An 11,884-nucleotide genomic window follows, 5' to 3' on the forward strand; every position below is an offset into this window, starting at 1 on the left:
TTAACGTGCCCTCCCCCTCCCCACCCGCAGTAGTTTTCAAGGGCTGTCCCTCCTCCTCCGCCTTCACCTGCCTCCTCCATGCAGTTTAAGACATTTGGGTCTTCTCAATCAATACTTCTGCTCCCCCACACCACCCCCGGCCCTAAACTGGACACTTAAAGGTATTTAGTCAAAGGAGAGAAGGAAAGAAGCCAACCAAGGTGCCTGCAAGGTCTCCAGAAATTATTTGCTTCATGATCTTTGTCCTCTAGTGGTTTAAAATCTAGTGGGGGTGCGGGGGGACAAGACAAGCCTGATAGACATGGCTAGCATATGGGGAAATGATAAACGCTAGAGTGGTGAGTGATTAAATGCCGGAATGAGTGATTGGGACCAGACTCACACCCTTCGGAGGAAGGAAACTCTTGTGGGCTGGCTCTGAGTCACCCAAGATTTCTCAGGGGAGGTGGGATTTGGACTAAGCCTTCGTAACAGTCTCTGTTCAGTGCATGCTGTCAAGATGCCAGGCTGTGAGTTTAGTGCTTGACACCATTATCTCATTTAATCCTTATAACAACCCCATGATCTGGGCATTATAATTACCACCCCATCTTCTAGATGAGGAAATAAGCCCAGAGGAGTCAGGGAACTGCCAAGGTCACAAGCTGGTGTGTCGCTTTTAAGCTGGGCCTGTCTGACTCCTAAACCCTGGCTCTGAAACTTAATGCTTTATGGCCTCGTCCAACCTTGAAAATATGCAAAATTTCCTAAGAAGGATAACTGAAAGGAGGGCATTGCCACAGAGTCAGAGCATTAAGAAGATGGGAGGGTGTCAGGAAGATCTAAGTCTTGCTGGAGGGAGGTTTCCAGGCCAGCAGTAAGAACTCTACTTTTTTTTTAGGATGTGTGTGTGTTACTGTCCCCAACCCTAAGATTGCTTCATTATAGGGGAGGGGATTTGGGGTTCTCTAATTTCCCAGAACCCCCTCTGGGAAACCCAAACCACCTCTGAGTAAGGGCAGAAGGGTCTCCTTATGAATCCTACCCCCAAGAACTTCAGGATATCAAGAATTTAGAGATTCTTTGACCCAGTTGATCCAATACCTTCTGTTCAATTTGGATCAATAAACATGTGCCAGACACTAAGTGCTAGAAATGATTAAGGGACAGTGCTTCCCACCAGAAAGATTATAGTCTAGTGAAGACAATAGACACATAGAAAAAAATCAATATGAATGATAAATGCAAAGATAAAATTCATGGTCCTTCTCCATACTTGGAACATCAGCTCAGGAGGAAAGGACACACTAGCTGAGCCTTGAAAGCTGAGCAGCTGATCGGTGAGGAAAGGGGGGAATAGCACTCGGGCTAGAGAACATCGCATATGTGAGGTCATAGAGGTGTGGAACAGCAGTTTGTGTTTGAAATTCTAAGCAGGTCAGGTTATTAGAGCACATCCTTGGAGACAGGGAGTGGCGTGAGATGAGGCCAAAGAGGTGGACAGGATCTCACCATAGGGGGCTTTGTGGGACTGGCTGAGGGGCTTGGGCTCAACCCTTCAGAGGACTGAAGAGCTTTCAGCAGGATGTAACCTGGTTGCTTTGCATTTTAGAAGCACCCCTTTGGCAACAAAGAGGGCAAGGGTTTCCACTGGGCAAGACTGAAACCTAGGAGGCTGACAAGGAAAAGTGTGCTATACTTCACCCAAGATATGATGAAGTCCCAGATCAAGGCACTAGGAGTAGGTTAGAGAAGAGAGGACTGGGTTAAGAAACACTGAAAAAGAGGAAGAGATGAGAAAAGGCCAGGGACAGAGAAGGAGGCACCTGGACCACTGTAGACTTCTATCTTGGGTGACTGAATGAGTGTGTTGCCTTTAAGATTTGGAACACAGGGAGAGAAGCAGGTTGGTGGGAGGGGATGATGGGTCATTCTGGATTTGGTTAAGTTCATGATAATCAAGTGACATTTAGGTGGATGCTTTCAGTAGATACCTGGAATCAAGCTCAGAGGAGAGGCTGGAGATGCAGAATTGGGGAAAATGAGCAAGAAGATAGGTTTAAAAACTAAGAATGAGTGAACTAAACTACAGAGATCATGTAGAGAAAAACAGAGAAAACCCATAAACAGACCACAGGGAGCAGCCATGCTTAGGAGGTAGACAGAAGGAGAGACAACCATAGAGGAGACTAAGCAGAAACAACCAGAGAGTTACAAGCCAAGGGAGCATAGGGTGTCACAGAAGGAGCCCCAAAGTTAAATGCAGCCAAGAGGCAGAGGACGATCGGGACTGAAAAGTGTCCACTGACTTTGGCAGAGTGGAGGTCACTGTGGCTGTCTTATTAGGGTCCTGGCAGGAAAGAGATAGGGCTCTTAACTTGGGAAATTTCCAGAGAGTTGAGTAAAGGGAATCTTGATAACAGCATGGCCTGGTGCAGGAAGGCCCCAAGGAGAGTGCAGGGCAATGGGAGAGGTCACAGAAGGACAGCATGGGCAGCTGCTACCCTGGACCAGAGCACCAAGAAGAGAGGAGAACACCAAAGCCAGGGCCAGGGAGGGCTGAATGCAGGGGGCTGTCAGGGCTTGTGAAGCTAATGAAGATGAGCTTCCAGCAGAGCAATACCCCAAAAGTAGGGAGTTGTGGAGATCAATTCCCTGATCTCTCTCTCTCTCTCCTCCTTCCAGTCTCCAGTAGAGGCTCCCTATGGGCCTTACCCACAAGGAAGCCACAAGGCTAGTGAGACAGCAGGTAAATGCAAGATCCCCAGGTCAACCTCTGGGAGCAGAGAGCAGGGCGGAAGAGGGTGGGGAGTGGACATGGAGGGACAAAGAGGAGATGCCTAACATGGTGGTCCCCCTAGAGCACTTCAATGGAGCCATGGAGGGGGACTCAAGACCCATGGGTAGTGGGTGGGTCATGCAGCAAATGCTTGTCACAACTGCCAGCATCCCTGAATGCCCTTCCTGGGCCTGGTAAATTTCTTGTTTATGAGTCTCTCTTCCCCAAGGAAAAATCCTCTCTTTCCCAGCCTTCCTTGCAGCTGGGGCAGGCATGTGACCTGGGCTCCACCAATCAGCCCTACCAGTGAGAAGTGTGGATTTGCAGGAGAGCAAGGTAAGCAGACAGGTGCTGGGGGGAATCTGTTTCCTAATTAGGGTGATAGGGAGCTGCCAGCTTTGGGGTGAGCAATTCCAGGCTCTTTGGCATCCGGAATCAATCGTCAGCAGTGCCAGTCACAGCTCTGCAGTCAGTAGTCAAGGTTAGTAGGGCCTCCAGTGTAGGAGACTTGGGGCACCAGTGCCCCTGTACAGACCCCAAGGCTTCTCTTGGAAGAGTTTCTGGAATATTCCTGAAACCTTTTTATTAATTATATTTCTGCTTATATTAGCTAGAGTAGGTTCTGTTGCTTGTCACTAGGACACTTACTGATGTAAGAGCTGACTGGGAAGTGAAGACATGGTTATAGGAAAACAGATTATGGGTTTTTTTTCTTTTCTTTTCTTTTTTTTTTTTTCTTTTTTTCTTTTTTTTTTGAGACTTGTGTCTTGCTCTGTTGCCCAGGCTAGAGTACAGTGGCACAATCATGGCTCACTGCAACTTTGACCTGCCAGGATCAAGTGATCCTCCAGCCTCAGCCTCCCAAGTAGCAGGAACTACAGGCATGTGCCACCATGCCCTGCTAATGTTTTAATGTTTCGTAGAGACAGGGTCTCACTATGTTGTCCAGGCTGGTCTCAAACTCCTGGACTCAAGCCATCCTCCTACCTCAGCCTCCCAAGGTGGTAGGATTACAGGAATGAGCCACCAGGACTGACCTAGGCTAAGCTTTTAAGAGAAAGAGGAGAAGGAAAGGAAGATGGAAGAGCTTTGGGTCAACAAAAGGATATTTTTAGGGAGCGAGAGCACTGAGAAGGTTAAAGAGCTGGAGGAGAGAACTATGAGAAATGGAGAGTTTTAATTATCCCCATCAAGAAGCTAAGAAAACTGAGGTCCAGAGAGGTTGACAACCTGCCCAGGGTCATGCTGACAGTAAGTAGGAGTGCAAAAATTCCAGTCCAGGCCTGCTGGCTTGAAAACCTCATCCTACAAGCATCCCCCGAAACAGCCAGCCCAGGCCTCCTCGTGGAGGGTAGTTTTCATTAGAAATTTTGAAGTGGTAGCTAAAGCCCAGTTTGAAAAGACAGAAAGACTCCTAGGGACAAGGTGAAGAATGAGCTGATCAGCCTTAGTATGACAGAAAGACACAAGCTCATGTCAAGTGAGTCAAGCTGGTTTAAAACATGAGACTCTATATGTAGTGCTAGCTCATCCCACAAGACTGTGTTATCCTGGAGTAAAATCATTTTTCCTCAAACAACTGAACTCTATGAAGTACCTCATGAAAAGGCTACCAGGGAGAGTAGAAAAAGCTATGGAATACACCCCACCACCCCAGTACCACCAATCCCTTGGCAAGTGGGCATTCTGGAACACCAGAGAAACTCCTAAGAGTGCCTAGCCTGTTTCATCAAAGCCGGATCTTCTAATGCGGTATATCAATGTGTGTTCAAGGAGAGGAAATGCAGGAAGTTTTCATGGATAAATGCATGGAGAGGTTCTTAATTTTCATAGGGTATCCCCGGAGTTGGCTGACTTTGCATAGTGTATGTGTTTCAGTTGTGTTTGTGCCTTTATGTGTCAAGGGCTTGTTGAGACATTTGCAGAGTTAATTCATCCTGACAGTCTGGGTCTCTGTGCAGGGTCTGCACTCATGTATGTGCAGAGTTGACCCACCTACATGAAGCCCCTGTCTCATGAGAGTAGTGTCTGTCCACCACAAGGCTCTAAGAGAACAGCCCTAAGTAGAAAGTCTTTTGCTGTATCACAATTAAGAGGCTAATTTCCCAGGTGCTTTTTCAATTGACCATATCGACAAAGTCTTGAAATTTGGTTATTTTAGTAACACATAAAGCATTTTCCTTGGTTAACACATTTGAGTTTAATTTCAGTAATATTTCCATTAACAACATGTAATTAAAGCATCCAATAAAGATCAGTAATTTACTTAGCTGGATTTGTGTTATAAAAAAAAAAAAAACAGAAAAGAGAAAAAAATGCATTTGTGGAACTCAAATTCCATTCCACTGTTAAATGAATATTACGATTTTTCTGGGTCTCTTAATTGAAACTCATTTTTTAGCAGGAATATTAAACAAATTAAATTAAGCAAGTAATTTCCCTTTTTAGGATTAAAAAAAAGACTTCAAGTGGAAAAATTCGTCTAAAACACCCATTAGTGGGATGGGGTGGGGCAGTAATGTGGGCAAATGTGCTGCTTCTGCTTAAGCAGCAGGAAGCTGATGAGCTGTCATCCTGAGTGGGACCCCAGGCGCTTAAAGAGCTCAGGCCCTGGAGGAGCCCACTGTCTTCCTGACCTGCTTGGCTGAGATTCCACAGGCTCCAGCCCTAAGGAGAGTAGGCTGAGACTGGTGGCAGTAACAACTCAAGTGGCGGGAGGAGCCAGGTCTGGGCAGGTCACTAGGGCCAACCCAAATCAGGGGCAGGTGGAATCAGCTCAGGCAAGGCAGTGAGTACAAAACAAGCTTAGGAGTGAAAAGTATCAGTGAGCCACTTCAACCCACATGTGTAATCCTCCCATCTGCCCAGTGGGGGTGGGTAGAGATTATTTGCTCTGATTTACAGATGCAGAAACTACAGCTCTCAGAAGTCACAATTTGAAACTGGGTCTGCCTGGCTCCAAAGGCAGAAGTGTTAGTCTGGGTCCTCCAAGAAGCAGACTCCTGGATAAGACTAAATGTGCACAAAAATTAGGAGGGGCAACACCCATAAGGGAAAAAGCTGGGGGTGGCTGGGAGAGCTATGAGACCCAGATGTAGGTCTGACCCCAGGGTGAAGGAAAGAGAGAAGGAAACTTGCATGGGAGCAGTTTACATTGCAGAACCAGTGATGAGATAGCTCCTTGAGGCTGTCAGAATTCTCCAGCCAAAGTGGCCCATCAGAGGGGTCCTGAGTCTTGGGGGTGGGCCTGTTTTAGCAGCTCTGCCATGCACAGGCACTGGCTGGGAGCAGGGCAGCAGTGAGAGACTTCAGAGCACTCGGTTGGAGGTGGGAGGCCATTGTGCTCCCCACAAGCAGAAATCTGGGAGGTGCTTTTTCAGTGCCACCACATCAATGCGCTCTCTCTCTCTTTCTCTCTCTCAATCTCTACCATGTCAGATGGCTGCCCTTTATTCAAACAGATTTGGTATCAGTGGCTAACAAGGATAGGGCAGGTGAGTGAAAACAACTGTAATATTAAGTGATTTTCAGGCAGCATTTGGGAGTTGCCCACATGAGGCAAATACCCTGTGGGTGAACAGGACAGAGGGAGGTAGGACCCATCTAGGGTTGGGGAGAAGATGGGGCAGATGGACAGGGTTGGCCAGAGTTTGCATACCCAGTCACTGGGTGGGATAGAAGACTTCCCTAAAAATGTATTGAATGGCCGGGTGTGGTGGTTCACCCCTGTAGTCCCAGCATTTTGGGAGACTGAGGCAGGCAGATCACCTGAGGTCAGGAGTTTGAGACCAGCCTGGCCAACATGGTGAAACCCTGTCTCTACTAAAAATACAAAAATTAGCCGGGCATGGCGGCGGGCGCCTGTAATTCCAGCTACTCGGGAGGCAGAGGTTGCAGTAAGCCAAGATTGCGGCACTGTACTCCAGCCTGGGTGACAGGGCAAGACTCATCTCAAAGAAAAAATAAAATGTATTGAATGCTAGACAGGGCCACATAAAACCAGGAGAAAGAAACTAGGCAGGGATGTAGGCCTTAGAACTGGTCGCCCAAGGTCAAGAGGGGTCAGGGAGGTTGGGGGTCCCCTGAGCCGTACCCTTAACACATTAGGTCCATAGACTTGTGGGCAACATCAACGCAAGGAGAGAAAGCACACAGAGACCCATTTGCCATGGCTGGACTTCCAGGCCCCAGGCCTGCGAGGACCCTTGTCTCACTTCGCTCCACTCTCAGGCTGTAGTTCACAAAGCGTTTGGTCCAGGGCAGGACCAAGGGACATGGTGTGATCAAAAAGTGGATCCTCCTCCTGAAAATTCCCCAAGTGGGGAAGGCACTGTCTCTGCCTCAGGGCAGCCTCCCATCTAGTGGAGAAAACATGCTTTTGGCCCTCAAAGAGTTAGTCCTTGGGCCAATGGAAAAACACAACTCCTGTTTCATGTGAGGGACCAGGTGGGAGATAATTGAATCATGTTGTTCTCATGATGGTGAGTTTCACAAGATCTGATGATTTTATAAGCATCTGGCATTTCCCCTGCTGGCACTCATTCTCTCTCTTGCCACCCTGTGAAGAGGTGCCTTCTGCAATGATTATAAGTTTCCTGAGGCCTTCACAGCCATGTGGAACCATGAGTCGATTAAACCTCTTTTTTTTTTTTTTTAATAAATCACCCAGTCTCAGGCATTTCTTCATAGTAGCATGAGAATGGACTAATACATACCCCCACACACAGCAACAACACTGCCCCTGAAGGTATGACTCAGAGGCAGAAGCACCTCAAATCCTCCACCCACTCCCCAGGCCCCATCCCAGGAAAGAAGTCTTGGTGAGATTCCATCCTAAGCCCTATATCCAGAGATACCTCGCTAGGGCAACACTGCCTTTGGTCACGTGAACAGCCCCAGGAAAGTGCAGTAACTCAATTCAACCGTGTGGCTCCATAATCTCGTGTCAACCTCACAGCCGATTATTACTGTTTTATCACAGGCTCATAAAGTCTCCACATTGCCATGAATCTTGGACACTCTGCCAGCCAGAGCCCGGAAGCCCAGCCAACTCTGAGGGCGTCTGCTTGATTAGCAGCTGCTGCAATTCATCTGAGGTCACCTTTCATGATTACAAGGGTCCTTTCACCTGCTTGTCCTGGAAATCAGGGACCAAGTTACTCTCCTCCTGGTGGTGGGGTCTCCAGCTCCCTTATGCTGGACAGATACTAAATGGCTAGGGGTCTTCCATGCAACAGATTAAATGATCTGACAATATGGGACAGAGGGAAACATCAAGGATTTTGAGTTCAAAGACATTCAACTCTTGGGTCTGCCATTTACTAATTGTATGGCCCTGGACAAGTCATTTTTAAGCCATTCTAACCTCAACAACCTTGGATATAAAATGGGTATTGTGAAGCTTAAATGAGATAATGTCTGCAACACACTTTGAAAACAGTAAATCAGTAGACACGTTAAAATTGCACCTGTTATTAAGCCAGCACCCAGGCAACCAAGACCCAAACCAGGCTGACAACTGGAACCAGGAAGGAGGCTGCATCCAAAGGTTAGAGTGTAATAAAAGGCTAGAGGGAGTACGGGAGAAGCCAGAGTTTGAGGCAAGGCAGTGGGCTAAAGGCAGGACAAGAACACTTAGCATTAAAAAACTAGTGGAACTGGAAAGAACCTCAGGATCTTCTAGCCTGGTAGTTTGTAAAGTTCTGTTTAGTAGGTGAATCTTTGTCTGATGAAATTGGGGTTCTCCAGAAAAGCAGAACCAATAGGATGTATATATCTAAAGAGAGAGATTTATTGCAAGGAACTGGCTCATGCAGTTGTGGAGGCTGGCAAGTTCAGATCTGCAGTGTAGGCTGTCAAGCTGGAGACCCAGGGAAGTGGCAATGCTGTCTGTAGTCAGTCTGAAGGCCATCTGCTGGCTGAATTCCTTCTTGCTTGGAAAAGGTCAGTGTTTGTTCTATTAAGGCCTTCAACTTATTGGATGAGTCCCACTCACATTAGGAGGGCAACTGGCTTTACTCAAAGTCCACCAATTTAAATGTTAATCTTATCCATAAAATCTCTTCACAGAAACATCCAGAATAATGTTTGACTGAATATCTGGGTACCACGGCACAGCCAACATGATCAACAAAATTAACCATCACAAGATCTTTCACAGAACTCCAGTATATGAAATAGATACAAGAGAACTTGCCATCATTGAAGAGGGAGTAGGGGAACAGGGCCCACTCACAGTACAGTCTCTTGTTCCCTACAGTGGCTGCAGAGGCTACAAAGAACCCAGTTTGAAAAACCACTGGCCTAGTTTCCATTGAGTTTGACCTTCGCTCAAGAGGTTAGATAACCTATACTGGTCACACAGCTAATTCAGTTTAGAACTGAACTCACCACACTCTCTCCTTTGCTGGTTTTACTCCATCATAGCTTCTTCTAGACTGTAAGTCCTTGAGTAGAGGCGCCACTCACTTTTGCATGCCCAGCTCGAAGCAATGGGCAGACACATCGTAGGTAAACAGTGTATTTGCTGAATGAATGAGTGAATAAATGAATTCAGGAACAAAGACCATTCAATGACTGGAAATCCAAACTGAGAAAAGTGCAACGCAAAAGGGCAGAAACAGTGCAAGTTCCTCAGAACTAAAGCCTCACATCTGCCCTGCAGCCCTAATGAGATGGGCCAAGGACAGAATTTCAGAGGAGGCCTCAGGATGTTGAGCAGCTGCTGTTTGCCACACTTGACAGTAAATGCAAACAAAGCTTCTCTTTGACTTTAGAATGCACTCTACAACTGTTCCTGCAGCAAATTCACTGCAGGCTGGTAGTAAAATGAGTCTACATTCTGGGAACATGTTCAGAGTAGTGAGAGGAGGCAAACAGCTCCAAGACCCTGTGGGAGAAGGAGAAAGGGGATGTGGTCCTGCGATGGCAGAGTCTAATGAGTAGGGCACCACAAACGGGAGAACCTGTAACTATCTGGTGGGTAAAGGACCAAATCCAGAGTAAGTAGTATTGGTCAAAGTCTTGCAGAGATGCTCTCTACCATCAGCACATCTGAGGGGATCTGGGGAGTGAGGCGGGATGGTCTGCGTGAAAGAGGAAGTTGCTTGTACACCTAGTGAGGCCCAGGAGCCGATAGGCCTCTCTATACCTGGTAGTTAACTGGGAATGGAGGTGGGCATCTGCCCTGCTCTGTCTCAGGAGCCTCCCGAGGCTGGAAAATTTCCTGCCAGCTGTCAGCACAGCTGTTCTCCAGACCCTAGAGTACTACAGCTAAGGGAGAAGGGAGACTTCCCATTCAGAGAAGGAACAATAAGTGAAGGAAAAGGTAATGACAAACATTTTGGCAACTCTTTTCTCCCTGCATCTGATCCTACAGGGCTTCCTTTTAAGGAGTCTGAAACTAGTGAGGGAGAAGGAAGGGCATGTTTCTACAGTGTTCCACTGCAATTTCAGCAGGACAAACAAGACTCTTCACAGCCTGTCCCTGACCTACCTCTGGATCAGTGATGCCCAGCCCTGGTTGCCCATTAGAATCATATGGGAGCTTTTTAAAAGTATGGACACCCAGCCCCAGTCCAGAGAATCTTATTTTGTTGGTTTGGAGGGGAGCCCGAGCACTGGTATTTTGTCAAAAGCTACCCAAGTGATTCTAATGTGCAGCTGAGATGGAGAACTTCTGCCTTAGGTGCTCCGCTCCCCCCTCCTAAGACTGGTCCCTCCACACCCTCTTCCTGCCCTCCACACACACAGTCCAGGCCTTTTCATAATGTCATGCATTTACACATGTACTTCGGGGTTCCCATTCTTCCTTCTCACCCTCTATCTCTGCTTGGCAAATTCTTCACCCTTCAAGACCCTAGCCACATGTTGTCTCCTCTCTGAAGCCTTTCTGGATTTCTTTGGGCCAAGCTGAGCCCTACCCACAACATTGTGCTGCTGCCTCTACCACATGGTACTCCAGTCATGTAGACATCTTACTCCTAGCTAGATGCAAAGAGTCTTTTGTTTTTAATTTAACTTTTATTTTAAGTTCAGAGGTGCATGTGCCGGTTGTTATATAGATAAACTTGTGTCATGGGGGTTTGTTATACAGATTATTTCGTCACTCAGGTATTAAGCCTAGTACCCATTAGTTATTTAGTTATTTTTCCTGATTCTCTCTCTCCTCACACCCTGCACTCTCCAACAGACCCCAGTGTGTGTTGTTCTCTCCCATGTATCCATGTGTTCTCACTATTCAGCTCCCACTTATAAGTGAGAGAGAACATATGATGTTTGGTATTCTCTTCCTGTGTTAGTTTGCTAAGGATAATGGCTTCCAGCTCCATCCATGTCCCTGTAAAGGAATGATCTCGTTCTTTTTTACGGCTGCATAGTATTCCACAGTGTATATGTACTACATTTTCTTTATCTAGTCTGCCACTGATGGGCATTTAGGTTGATTTCATGTCTTTGCTATTGTGAATAGTGCTGCAATGAACATATGTGCATATATCTTTATAATAGAACGATTTATATTCCTTTAGGTATATACCCAGTAATGGGATTGCTAAGTTAAATGATATTTCTGTTTTTAGGTTTTTGAGGAATTGCCACACTGTTTTCCATCATGGCTGAACTAATTTACACTCCCACCAACAGTGTATAAACGTTCCTTTTTCTCCCCAGCCTCACCAGCATCTGTTGTTTCTTTACTTTTTGATAATAGCCATTCTGACTGATGTGAGATGGTATCTCATTGTAATTTTGATTTGCATTTCTCTAATGATCAGTGATATTGAGTTTTTTTCATATGATTCTCGGCTGCATGTATGTCTTCCCTTGAAAAGTATCTGTTCATGTTCTTTGCCCATTTTTCAATGAAGTTATTTGTTTTTGTTTTTTTCTTGTAAATTTGTTTAAGTTCCTTATAGATGTTGAATATCAGACCTTTGTCAGATGCAGAGTTTGCAAAAATTTTCTCTCATTTTGTAGGTTGTCCATTCACTCTGTTCATAGTTTCCTTTGATGTGCAGAAGCTCATCATTGGTTTAATGAGATCCCATTTGTCAATTTTTGCTTTTGCTGCAATTAATTTTGGGTATTTGTTGTGAAATCTTTGCCTGTTCCTATGTCCAGGTTGGT

General features: G+C 46.2%; 1 long non-coding RNA gene across 1 annotated transcript; it reads left to right on the top strand.

Annotated features, from left to right (window-relative positions):
- Positions 1 to 2,663: 2,663 nt before the first annotated feature.
- Positions 2,664 to 9,244, top strand: LOC117088688. Its single transcript, XR_004439278.1, has 3 exons — positions 2,664 to 2,728; positions 2,988 to 3,094; positions 7,740 to 9,244. It is a non-coding gene; the product is annotated as an uncharacterized LOC117088688 (long non-coding RNA).
- Positions 9,245 to 11,884: the final 2,640 nt, after the last annotated feature.

This window comes from Trachypithecus francoisi, unplaced genomic scaffold, assembly GCF_009764315.1.
Source record: "Trachypithecus francoisi isolate TF-2019V2 unplaced genomic scaffold, Tfra_2.0 Lachesis_group10, whole genome shotgun sequence".
Classification (NCBI taxonomy): Eukaryota; Metazoa; Chordata; class Mammalia; order Primates; family Cercopithecidae; genus Trachypithecus; species Trachypithecus francoisi.